Here is a 13,529-nt window from a genome sequence, read left to right on the forward strand (position 1 = left end):
AAGACTTCTTGAGTGTCTCAGGGGCACTGTGCAGGGAGCGTGGTGGAGAGCGCTGGGCGGGCCTCTCGGAGAGGACCGAGAACACTCCAGGACGGCCGGCGGGTCAGGAAGCCCACGCGCGGGCAAGCCCCGCTGGGCCGCAGAGCTGAGGGCCGGGCGGAGGGCTGCTCTAGAAAGGCTGGGTGCTGCGTGGCCACGGCCCATGCGTGGGCTTCTCACCCGGGGCGCTGGGCCACGTCCAGAGTCATTCTGGGTTGTCACGACAGGGGGAGGGTCTGCCAGCATCGGGGGGCCAGGGCCGCTGGTCATCACCTGACCAAGCCCAGGATGGCCCCCCGCCACCAAGAGCGCCCCGGCGCCGCACGGCAGGCGTGTCGAGGTGAGGGTGACGGAGGCGTTGAGCTGCTGCTCGGCGTTTTACTTGGGTTCAGCTTGAAGCTGCTTGCTTGTTTTTTCTTTTTTCTTTTTTTTTTAAGGATTTATTTTTTATTTATTTCCCTCCCCTCCCCGCCAGTTGTCTGTTCTCTGTGTCCATTCGCTGTGTGTTTTTCTGTGTCCGCTTGTTTTCTTGTCAGCAGCACCGGGAATCCGTGTCTCTTTTTGTTGCGTCATCTTGCTCCGTGTGTGTGGCGCCATTCCTGGGCAGGCTGCACTTTCTTTCCCGCTGGGCGGCTCTCCTTACGGGGCTCACTCCTTGCACGTGGGGCTCCCCTACGCGGGGACACCCCTGCGTGGCACGGCACTCCTTGCGCGCATCAGCACTGCACATGGCACAGCTCCACATGGGTCAAGAGGCCCTGGGTTTGAACCCTGGGCCCTCCATATGGTAGGCGGATGCTCTGTCCGTTGAATCAAATCCGCTTCCCTGTTTTTTCCCTTTTTAACGAAGCGGTTATTAAAAAAATTTTTTTTTCTAATTAGAGCTGTGTGGGTTTACAAAAAATGCAGTGTTCCCGTATACCACTCTATTAATCAACTCCTTGCATTAGTGTGAGACCTTTATTACAGATGTTGAAAGAATGTTATTATAATTGTACTCTTCCCTGTAGTCCACAGTTATATTGTATTGAATAGCTCCAGGTTTTTTGTTGTTTTTAAAAATTGTGTTCTAACATATAAACAGCCTAAATTTCCCCTTTTAAGCACAGTCCGATGTTAAATTCAGAGGGGTGAATTGTGTTCACCACCACCGTGACCACAGCTTTTCCCAGCAGAAACTGCACCCATTCGGCAGGGACTCCCCGCGCCCCGGCGGGACCAGCCCCTGGCCACGCCTCTTCTAGTTTCTGACTCCAAGAATTCCTAGCAGCCGTTCAGGTCTTCATTGTGACACACCGGTGAGCCTGGGGGAGGGCAGGGTGGAGTCACACGACCACATACTGTGCGCCCGTTCCCACCTGGCGGGCCCCACAGGCCCCAGCCTCACCCTCCCAGCTGTGCACCTGGGCACAGCAGCCCCCGGAGCCACACCGGCCTCCCCGCATCCCGCCGAGACTGGAATCGCAGGGCTGAGGCCCAAGGCCGCAGGGTCGGTTCAGTTCGGGTGGGACTGGGAAGGCCCCCTCCCGTCCCTTCTGCAACTCTCCACCGGAAAGCAGAGGAAGCCGGGCTTTCTCCACGGAGTCGGGGCCAGGCGGCGAGATGGAGGGGGAGAGCGCTGGGAGTGAGAGCCGCAGGAAGGAGCACCACGAGCAGGGAGGGTCGGGGAAGGCCCTGGGCCAGCGTGGGGCGGGCGGGTCACTTGATGAGGCTCAGGGAGCACCGCGAGAGGGTAGGACACAGATGGCGGGGGCTCTAGGGGTGGGGGAAAGAAGGAGCAGGCCCCGTCGTGCTGGGAAGCATCCCAGGATACCATAAATCCTGGAAGCGCAGATGGCTTTATAGGTACAGGAAGCCGTTTATCGGAAGAGATGGGGGAGGATCATCTTAAGCGGCTGCTTAGTTAGAAGTTCCGCCCAGGTGCTGAGAGTCGAGTAACTTCCTCCCTTAAGCCCCACGGGGCCGGCGAGGTACACCTCGGGCTTGAATTCACACCCACAGTCCAGAGTCCCAGTGCCTCCGTGAAACGGTAGAAATCTCTAAAGCCGAAAACCAGGTCGTGTCACTTCCAGTTCTCTTCGGCCCAGGCAGAAATGCAGTTTACATGGACAGATGCAGAGGCACGGCGTGGCACAGCGCGTGGGAGACTCGGGCGTCTTTAAAACCGGCCCTTCCCTCTGTCACAGGAGTGACCAACGACGCGAGCCCAAGAGTTGCCTCCCGTCCGGCTCTGTCCTGCCCAGAGCTGCCCGGGCCTCAGGTTGTTGTTGTTTCTAAAATGGGAATAATGATAATCCCACAGAATGAAGTAAAAGCCCACTGGGGGAACGTGCTGTTGCCCTTTGGTGCATAATTAGTGCTTGGTTTCGGGGCTGGCTGCTACCTCAGCTGCGCGCCTCGCCTTTGCGGTGCCCCTTCCTGCTTCATTGTCACCTCCTTTTCCCTAGACAAGTGGCGTTTTACCTGGCGAGCGGCTGCTGGGACCCAGGCTCGGGGCACCCCCATACCCGACATCTGGGCACGGCCTTTTCCAGGGCCGGACCCCGTGCTGCCCTCTGTCAGCAGTGACCCTATCTGGCAGGGCTGAGCGGGGCCGAGGGCGTGCCGCGACATTTTTATCTTTTGAATCACCCTGACGTGAAAGAAAAATGGCCCAGAGGAGGCGGTGGCTGGGACGGGAGAGGCCCCTGAGGAGCAGGCGCAGGAGCTCCGGCCTGAGACTGGCAGGGGCTGTGCCGAAATAGCAGCAGCAGGAACGGGGGGAGCCAAGGGACAGGGTCAGGCCTGAGTCACCCTGCAGCCTGGCCCCCGGTGTCGTGAACGGTGGGACGCAGGGGAAACTAGCTCGGGGGCTGCGGAGTGCGGTTCCCTTCCGGGTTTGCCGAGGCACCCGCGGACGCCCTGGGAAGGAGGTCTGGGAGGCAACCAGAAATGGGAATCTGGAGCCCCGCGACTCGGTGGCGTTGAAGTCCGAGTGGGACAGGGGGAGGGGGGAGGACAGAGGTGGGCTTGGGGCTGCTTGTGGGACAAAGCGGGGCCCATGCAGGGATCCGAGAAGATGCCGGCAGAGGCAGAATGAGAACAAGACAGAATTCCAAGGAGCAGCGCCTACCGAAGGGAGAGTCAAGTTCAGACAAGCCCTGATCAGGGCCCTCTGAAGACTCTGGGGAGGGCAGTGGGGTAGAGTTGAGGACGCAGAGGAGAGACCGCGAGTGGGAGGCCAAGAAGCCACCAGGAAGACTCTCAAGAATCGGGACCACAAAGAAAGAAGAGTCCCTGTGCTGAGAGGGGAGAGAGGACGATTCGGCGATCACGGTGGCAGTGGACAGTGCTCTAAGACAGCTGTGATGGGAACTTGTCTGTAGCTGAAAGAAGGCCGACGAGGGGCCTGATCCCTGGGTCCTCTGTGGGGGACACAGAAGGCTCTAGAACAGGGGTCGGCCACTTCTTTCTGTACAGGGCCACAGAGCCAATAGTTTATTTTAGGCTATCCTGGCCTCTCTTGAAGCTACTCCACTCTGCGGTTGTAGCATGAAAGGCCCCAGCGAGGCTATGTTAATAAACGGGCGCAGCTGGGTGCCAAGAAAACTTTATCAAAACAGCTGCCTGGATTTGGCCCACCAGCCATAATTGGCGGACCCCCGAGCTAGTGCACGAGTAACACAACGTCTCCAGCAAGGAAGAGAAAAGGGGGCTTCTGCCTCCGAGGAGGGAGGTGAAGAGCAGGGTGATTGTAAGTGGGGGCACAGGCAGTGCACCCCCTTTTCTACAAAGTCAGAAGGACTCACCGAGGGTGGGCAAGGGTGGACTGGTGGTAGCGAAGAGTGCCAAGGATTTCAAGGGGCTTCAGGACCACAGAAGTCGCTGGCCAGGGACAAGTAAGGGGACCACGCAGCAGCCGGGAGTCGGGAACCAGAGTTCCCCAGGGCCTGCTTTCCCAGCCTGGGGAGCAGAGGAGGGCGCGGGGGCCCGGGTTCCTGGAGGTACGAGGCAGGTGAGGAAGACGGCAAGGGCAAGGGAGCTGCAGGTGCTCCGGAGAGGGTACGCAAGGTGGGGCCACGGGGTCTGGGCTGGACGGGGGTGCGAGTGAGGAGAAGGTAAGGCAAGGGAGGCAGGGGCCTGGGCAGGTGCGGCAGTGGAGGCACCAAGGGTCGTGCCTGCCGGAGGGGATGGGGCTCAATTTCAGAATCGGGGGAGAACATGCTCTATAGAGAAGAAACTGTTCTGAGTTTCTCTCTTCCACCCGCAAGTGAGTAAATTATGTATATACCCTACTAGGAGAATCCCTGGTGTTCCTCTGCTAAGAGTGGGCAGCACTCTGGAGAGAGCAGATGGCTTCAGTATCCCGGGAGCAGTTGGGGCCGTTTTCTTGCCGCCCTGTGGAGAACCAAGCCTGACAGGCGCCGGGTACCCGCCTGCCCCGTGAGGGCAGATGAGCAACTGGCGGTCAGTTCCCACACAGGCCTCCAGTTTTCACTTACTCCAGTGTGCTGGACTTGGGGGCCCACCCCCTAATCCAGGAAGAATTTCAGTTTCCTGGAAACCAAGTTTTGTGGTGGTTCGAGTTATTCTAATAGGGCATGGAATTGGGGTGCATGCCAAAAGAGCATTTGCCAGGTGAAAATGGGGGTGAGGGCTCCGTGGTTTCTGCATTGAGATTTCCCCCTGGATTCATTATGTTGTCGGTGGCAATTAAAATCAGACCCCATCGCAGAAGATGTAACCCTCCCTTAGCTGGGACATTTTTTGGAAAGTAATAGTCCAACCCGGCCTCTTTAGGTGGGAAGTAGCTGTGTGTTTCCCCCATTGGCCTGCCAGATGTGACAGCGAGGTCTGGAACCTGCACCCTGAGAAAGACCCGGGCCCCAGATGCCCCCAGTCCCCCCGCGTCCTGCTGGAGCCCTTCCAAAGGCCTGTTTTCAAGGACTTGGGTCTGTTTGGCTCCTGAGCAGAAAACAGGAACAGAAGCCCAATTCTTCCTAAAAGAAAAAAGGAATTTGAATGCTGAAGATGCGTCCTTCCAGAGGAACTCCGAGTCAGCCCTGACCCTTGAAAGGCCACTGCTGCACAAGCAAACAAGAAAAAAAGGGACGGGGGCAAGACCCGGCTTTCCACAAGTGGTTTAGGCAAAGACTAACGGGTGGCCCTTGATGGCAGCCGAAATCAGACACTCTGGAAAACCGGGCGGCCGTGAAAGGGTCTGCTGGTTCCCTCTGCCTCTCATTCTGCGCTCCTTACCTGGCTAAACCGTCATGACTTGGTGACCAGATCCTGCCATCCGTCCTGGTTAGGATTTCACCCTCCTGCAGGGCCTGAGGTCCAGCTCATGCTCAGGCCTCAGCTTCCCTCCATTAGTGCAGTGGTTAGGGGGCGACTCTGCCCCCAGGGGACGGGGCTGGAGACATTTTTTGGTTGTCGTGACTGGAGGATGGGCCTGCCATCGAGTGGGGGGAGGCCCGATGCCCCTCAGCACCCTGCAGTGCCCGGGGCCCCTGGCCCAGCGTCAGCAGTGCAGAGGCTGAGAACCCCCGCATTCGAGCTCATGGGGCGCTGAGCACCTCCTCAGGTGCACAGGGGTCATCCCAAAGCGAGAAGGGAGGTGGTCTCTCTGCCAGTTTCCGGCAAGGAGATGGCCTTCGAGGCCCGCGGACATGTGCCTGCCTGCTCGCCGGGGGGGGGGGTGGGGGGTGGGGGCGGGACGGACAGGGGCCGTGGGCGAGCAGGGACTGGGGGCAGGGGGCTCCTGTGCCTCTGGCCTTTCCAGATGGAAGAAAGCGGATGCGATATTCCTGGGACAGCGCAGGCCGGGGACAGAGCCTGGTGTGGGAAAACACCAGCCCTCCTGAGGGCAGCCCGGGCTTGAGCCTTCTTGTTCACAGGAAGGAAATGAATTGCTTTCTTGGGGCAAATGAGTTCGTGCCACCTGGATGCCACTGAGTACCACGTCTGCCGGCCCGGGGAGGCCACGTCCCCCCAAAGGAAAAGTTAATGGGCCCATCAGAAGTGAGGAGACTGGAAACACTTGGCTTGCTCTTCCCTAACCTTCCCACCAAAGACGCCCAGAGGTTTTCTAAACAATACCGATCAGGCCCCGGAGGCCACCGGGCCATGCGGCCCTCGGCAGTCCAGGAATAGCAGAGGGATTGCTTAAGGTCGCGGTGAGTCAGCGGCTGAGCCAGGAGCAGGCCCAGAAATTGCTCTCAGCATTTTCTGCATTTCCTTTCCTGTCATCACCGGTTACTAGGTGACCGGAGTATTTGCCTGTAAACAGAAGCCTCTTCCTTTTGTGTCCACGCCGATTCATTCATCGAGCCCCTAATCCCGGGCTGCCTCCAGTTGCCGCTCCCTGCTGCCCCTCACCTAAGCTCAGGACACCAGGCCAGGGTCCTCCTGCTGAGCTTTACACGGCCAGCTGCTCCCCGAAAGGCTTCCAGCCCCTGGAGTGAGCCAAGGAGGGGAGGCCGCTCTGAGGCATCGTGGCTTTCGTGCGTGCCCTCCTCTCGGAGCAGGTGGCCGATGGAGCAGGCACGTTGTCCAGCCACCCTGGGCGTGCTTCTGTGCTGCCCGGGGGCGTGGACCAGCCCGCCCTGTTGGTCAGGCTGGGCCCGAGGTTCCCATGGGCCAGCCTCCTTCCGGGCCTTTCTCTAGCGGGGCCCGAGATGGATGGGATCTGAGGAGGAATGCCCACCGTGGGGAGGAGAAATAGCAACGACAGATGAACGTGCCAGAGCGAGAGTGGGAAAGTAGCGACGGAGTAAGTCCAACTTTGGCAAGTTGGAGTCCAAAGCAGGAGCAGAGACGGTCACCTGTACCTGCCAGGTGGCGTCCACTGCGGCTGCAGTCACTGAGGAAGAGGCCTGCCCTGTCTAGCGGGGAGAAGGAAGAGCAAGAGGGGAGTGTGCCCAGCTTCGGGGGCTCCAAATGGAGGCCCCAAAGGCACCCCTCAACTATGCCCTTGACATCACCTATCACGCTGACTCCGACTCGCCAGGGCCTTCGCCCACGGGGCACTGCCCCCTTCCTCCTTTGCCTGCCCCCCTCTGCCCAGGTCAAAGAGTTACTCAGGATCCGGAAGCTCTGCCACCAACTGCTGCTTTGCGCTCTCTCCTTTATGGCTGCCAGCCTGGCAAACCTGCTCGGGAGAAAAGCAGCCATAAAAGGTGCAGTGCGGATTCCTTTTGGCTGGCCGAAGGCGAATTGCTGGGTGGTTGGTTGGGTGAACTTTTTGTTATGGAGATTTCAAGCATCTGGAAAATCAACACAACAGTAAAATGACCCCCACGTGGCCATCTGGCCATCTGTGGCAGCCTCCACCATTCCCAGTTATCTGCATCCCGCCTTCTTGAGCCACCTCTGCCTCTACCCACTCCCCACCCCTGCTCAATTAATATAGTTCTGCAGTTTTTTAAGGTAAATTTACATATGTACAAATTTTAGCTGTCTGCTCTTGACAAACAGTCACACCATGTAACTCACTTCCTGTCATTGTAGAGATGTGTCCATCTCCCTAGAAAGTTCCTTCAGGCCCTGCCCCTCCCCCACTGTTTTTTGTTTTGTTTTGTTTTACCTTGAGAATGTTTTTTTGTTCCACATTATATACTCCTTTGGATCCAGACTCTCACTCAGCATGATGATTTTGAGATTCTTCCATGTTGTTTGTTGCATGTGTCAAGACTTCATTTTTTTCTGTTCATGAAGAGTTTTCCAGTGTATGCATTATACAACATTTTCCTCTGTTCTCCTGATGATGGACATTTGCGTTATTTCCACTCTTGGGCTGCTGTGAATTAAGCTTCTAGGAACATGCTTGTACAAGTCCTTCAGAAGCTATATGTTTTCATTGTCCTTGGATAGATATCTAGAGATGTGTTTACATTTTCTAAGTATTTGGAGGGTGGGTTCTAGATACCATCTTGCTATCTAATTTTATTCCATTGTGGTCAGAGTACATACGTGCTCTGTAAAATTTCTTGTTGAAATGTATTAAGACTTGTCTTTTGGCCCAGAACCATGGCCCATTTTAGGGAATACACCATGTGCATTTGAAAAAAATGTGTGGGGTTTGTTTGTTGTGTTCTAGAAATGTCAAGCAGACAAACATGGGTGAGCGTTTCCTTCACATATTCTATGTCCTTACTGATATTTTTTGTTTAGCTCTTCTGTTAAAATTACTTGGAGAAGGTGCTTAAATCCCCAATTATGATTGCTTTTTTTATCTCCCTTTAGTTTTTGCCCTATATATTTTGATGCTGTTTTATTAGGTGCCTACACTTCTATATTGATTGTGTTCCTGATAAATTAATAATGTTATTATGAAGCGCTCCCCTCTTTATCCCTGGTAATTAACACTCTTCATCTTGATTATAATTATAATAATCTCTGATTATTATAGCCACTCCAGCTTCCTTAGGATTATTGTTTTCATAGTATATCTCTTTCTATCCTATTATTCTCTATCTACATGCGCCTTTGTATTTAAAGCAAGTTTCTTTTAAGCAATATTTAATGGGCTCTTTCTTTTTTATCCAGGCTGATCATTTCGCCTTTTTGCTGAAGTTTAATCTCTTTAAATTTAATGTAATTATTAACACGGATAGGTTTAGGAAAGCCCTTTTGCTGTTTGTTTTCTATCTGTCTCATCTGTTTTTTGTTCCTCCGTTCTTCATGTCTTGCATTCTTTTGGGATAATCAAATACAGTTAGTGTTTCATTTTGAGTCCTCTGTTAGGGTCAAGTTTTTAGCTGTAACTTTTTGGGTTATTTGTAAGTAGTACCTTTAGGGATTATATTATGCATCTTTAGCTTGTCACAATCTACAGTTACTATTTCACTATTTCATGTAAACTACAAGAACCACATGTGTAATTCCTCTGTGCTATTGTTGTCATATATATTATTACATCTGCATATGTTATAAATCCCACGACAGAATGTTATATAATTTTTTAAAATTAAGTCGTTATATGTATTTTAAAGAACAAAGAGAAGAAAAGAAGAATATATAGAATTTTATAATTACCCACATATTTGTCATTTCCAGTGACCTTCGTTTCTTCTTATAGATCCCAGATTCCCATCTGGTGTTATTTCCCTTGGCTCAAAAACTTCCTTTACAATTTGTTAGAGTGTAGGCAGCAGAATTTCTTGGATTTTGTTTATCTGAAACATCTTTATTTCATCTTCATTTTTGTAGAATAGTTTTGCTGAATATGGAACTCTGGTTGGCAGGTTTTCTCCCCCAGCACTTTGACGATGTTATTCGGTTGTCTTCTCATCACCGTTGTCACAGATGAGAGGTCTGTCATCATTCGTGCCATTGTTTTCCCCTGAATATAATGAGCAATTTTTCTCTATGTTCAAGAATTTCTCTTTATTTTTAAAAATTTATTTTAGCAGTGTAACTGTGACATACCTAAGTTGATTTTCTTTGTATTTATCCTTCTTGGGGTTCACTGAGCTTCTTGGACCTGTAAGCTTATATGTTTCATCAAATTTAAGAGGCTTTTGGCCATTCTTCAAATATTTTTTTCTCCCATTATTTCTCTCTTTTTCCTTTTGGGACTCCAGTTACACATATGTTAGACTGTTCTGTTTGTTTTTCATCAATTATTTTTTTCTCATTTCTTCAGCTTGGGTAAATTCTATCAGTCTGTCTTCATATTAACTGACTTTTCCTTATGCCACCCCCGATCTGCTGTTAAGCCTATCCAGTGAAATTTCCATTTCAGTTATTGTTCTTTTCAGCTCCATAATTTCTATTTGGTACTCTAGTATCGTTTTTGTTTCTCAGTTAAGATTCCCATATGTTCATTCATTATGTTAACTTCTCGAACATGTTTTTAGAGCTGCTTTAGTCCTTACCTGCTCACTGCATCATCTAGATTTTCTTAGGCTTGGTTGTAGTCGACTCCTTTCTTTTCTTAAGGACGAGTCACATTTTCCTATTTCAGCTCATAGATCATGATTTTTATTGCAGGCTGGACATTATAGATGATATGTTGTAGAGTTCCTGGGTTCTCTTGTGTTACCCTGAAGGCAGTTAACTTGGCTGGACTCAAACTGTCTCTCTACAGCAGATAGCAGTTGAAGATGTTTTTCATCTTCAAGATGCTACTTTTACCTTAAGGCCTCAGGTGTCTCCCACATACGTGTGTAGTTTAGTCACTCTGCCAAAGCTTTGTGGCTCCCTCTCTTCTAGGATTTCCCCCCAGTATTCTGAACTTTGTCCTCTGACACCTCAAGACATACAGCTGCTGCTTTCTGCTGCCCAAGCATTTGTGGACTGGGGGGTGCTCCCAGGCAGAAAGCCACAACTGAGAGGTTTTCCTCGTGGCCGTGGCCTTTGAAGGGGTCACTCCACTGCAGTTTCTGTCTGCTTCAGTCACTCTCCAGTGTCTTTAAATACTTGTGATTTTAAAAGGATACCTTGCCCAGATTTTATCACTGTTATCTGTGGGAGAGTTAATCCAACCAATCTCCTCTGCCATTACGGAAAGCCAGCGCTCTGTTGCCTGCATTTTAAGCACCGCTTTTAAAAAAAAAACAAAAACCTAAAGTTTGATGTGCTGAGAGTGTTTTAGGGACCTAAATAAACAAAATTTTCAGAAAAGTGGATCAACTTCTGTGCAACTTACTACCTTGATCATCGTGGGTGGCTAAGGAAGGATTCCACGTTCTGCCCCAGCTAGGCTGTGGGTGTGTCGATGCTTCAGAGCAGCCAGGCTGGCCAGATGGTGCCCACTAGTCTGGAAGTCTGTCTGTCTGATACTGCCGTCAAGGGCCTTGCCGAGGGAGAGCAGAGCAGCAGCCTCAAAAGGTTATTGCATTTACCAGAATAGTCCCAGCTGCCCATAAATAACTAAGTGCTTTTTAAATTTTATGAAACCTTTATGAACCTATTTATATTTTCCAACTGTACTGCCTGTTGAAATATGAATTCCACATATTATTAGTATCTGTTCTGTAAAGTATCTCTGAGCCTCTCACTATCCAAAATTTAGTATCAGCTGTAACACCAGAGGAGTCATTGGATAACTATGTATTGACTGCCCGATGCCTGTGTGTCCTGCTTGGCACGTGTAAGCACTACACCAAGACTGTCCTGCGACTGTCTTCCTCCTGCGTGCACTCAGTTGTGTGAAAGCCCCAAAGCGATCGGTCCCTCGTGCCCAAGCGGCTGTCTTAAGTCATAGGGTCCACCCCGGGCTCCTGGGGCTCCAGGATTTGGTGAATCATTTTTTTCTGTTGCTGTTTAGTTTTTTGTTTTTGATTAGAGAAGTTGTGGGTTTATAAAACAATCATGCATAAAATGCAGGATTCGCATATTACCACCCCACCACCAGCACCCTGCATTCGTGGGGAACATTTGCTACAATTGATGGAAGATTATCAAAATAGTTCTATCATCCATTATTTATAGTAGGTATCTATTTTCCCCATATACCTTCCTGTTATTACCACCTGGTATTAGTATTGAGCATTTGCTGAACTTCATGAAAGAACATTTCTTATTCTATTACTATAGTCCATTGTCTACAGTAGGATTCACTGTTGTAATTTTTTTCATTTCAAAAACAGTTTATTGAAGTATATAATTCATACATGAACATCCATAAACAATAAGTGTATAGTAAAAGTTGTGAACTTACAAAACAAACATGCATAACATTATACAGTATCTTCATTTTTATTCCAGTAGTATATTCACCCTCCCTCTTTTTTTTTTTTTTTTTAAGATTTACTTTTTATTTATTTCTCTCCCCTACCCCCACAGTTGTCTGCTTTCCATGTCCATTCACTGTGTGTTCCTCTGTGACTGCTTCAATCCTTATCAGCGGCACCAGGAATCTGTCTTTCTTTTTGCTGCGTCTTGCTGTGTCAGCTCTCCGTGTGTGTGGCGCCATTCCTGGGCAGGCTGCGCTTTCTTTCGCGCTGGGCGGCTCTCCTTGCGGGGTGCACTCCTTGTGCGTGGGGTTCCCCTACGCGGGGGACATTCCTGCGTGGCAGGGCACTCCTTGTGCGCATCAGCACTGCGCATGGGCCAGCTCCACACGGGTCAAGGAGGCCCGAGGTTTGAACCCTGGACCTCCCATGTGGTAGACGGACGCCCTAACCACTGGGCCAAGTCTGCTTCCCTCGAGGGTCCTCTTTTAAACCACTTTTACCTACCTATACAGTTCAGTGCTCTCGATTACCCCTGATGAACCATTTTTATCCATGACCTTATCAGCTTCAGTTGCATCGCCTTTGTCTTGAAATGCCACTGGCTCCATCCTCCCAATAATTTTAGTTGCTGCCTTAGGGCCTCCTCCAGTCCTGTCACACTGGCAAGATGTGGCCGCTGGAACTACACACTGAATCAGAGGCCTGGACCCCTCAAAGTGTTGCAACCAGGCAGGATGATTTTCTAACCACCTTTGTTTTTTGTTAGATATCTTGTTTTTTGATTGTCTTTTTTAAAAGATACATAGATCACACAAAATGTTACATTAAAAAATATAAGAGGTTCCCATATACCCCACCCCCCACTCCTCCCACAACAACCTCCTTCATCATTGTGGCACATTCACTGCATTTGATGAATACATTTTGGAGCACTGCTGCACCGCATGGATCATAGTTTATTCAGCCTGTGGTTGGCACTAGGGTTGGTGTATACTCTAACCACCTTATCAAACCCAAATTATATAGACCAGGGACCAGCCACTGCGGTCCAGGGCCACATCCTGCCCACTGCCTGTTCCTGTGAATTCAAGTTTTATGGGAGCACAGCAAGGTCATTTGCTTACATATTAGCAGGGGCTGCTTTTGCACTTGATGGCAAAGTCCAGTTTGGACCACAGAACCTAAAACATTACTTTCTGGCCCTTTACAGAAAAAGTTTGCCGACCCCTGGTCTAGACAACCTAAGTTAAACAGTGATAAATGTAGCACGTGGGGAACACGTTAGCGTGACAGCTCCGCCCGATGCCGAAGAACTTGCACCCTCGGCGAAGCCTCCGGCCAGTGGACGCAGCGTGGTCTCACCACGTTTCCCCAGCACCTTCACGGGCTCCCCGTGTTTAAGTGAGACTCGGAGGTGGGGGCAAAATTATTTCTGCTGGTGGTACAGTCACGTCAGCCTTCTCACTTGATAATCAGTGGATTCTTTTCACGAAGGCTTCGAGTCGCTCGTGCCCTCCTGATATCACTGAAGTTACCCGCTTGGGGCTTCGGCTGGGAACAGAGTGGTGGCTGGTGAGCAAATAGCCAATGTAAACTTTTCAAGAAAACGATAAGTAAGACACCTCCATTAAGCAACCGCAACAGAATACTTGCAAAGGCCAGTTCTATAAAGAAGAGAGAGAAAGTTGGAGATCTGGGAAATAGATTATTGGAAATTCACGCTCTCCCATCAGGCTAAGGCTTTATTTGGCGTCGGAGCCGCCCACCGCGCGGCTCTGGGGACATCTAGTGGTGAGACCTGAGTCAAGCTCCCGGCACAGAAACACG

The 13,529-nt window shown here is 50.9% G+C and overlaps 1 protein-coding gene across 7 annotated transcripts in view; it reads left to right on the forward strand.

The window, feature by feature from the left end:
• The window catches only part of RFX2 (regulatory factor X2), a 120,950-nt gene that overhangs the window by 55,689 nt on the left and 51,732 nt on the right, over positions 1-13,529 (forward strand). The gene's annotated exons all lie outside the window — the stretch shown is intronic.

The sequence above is a fragment of the Dasypus novemcinctus genome, chromosome 19, assembly GCF_030445035.2.
Source record: "Dasypus novemcinctus isolate mDasNov1 chromosome 19, mDasNov1.1.hap2, whole genome shotgun sequence".
In the NCBI taxonomy this organism is placed as follows: Eukaryota; Metazoa; Chordata; class Mammalia; order Cingulata; family Dasypodidae; genus Dasypus; species Dasypus novemcinctus.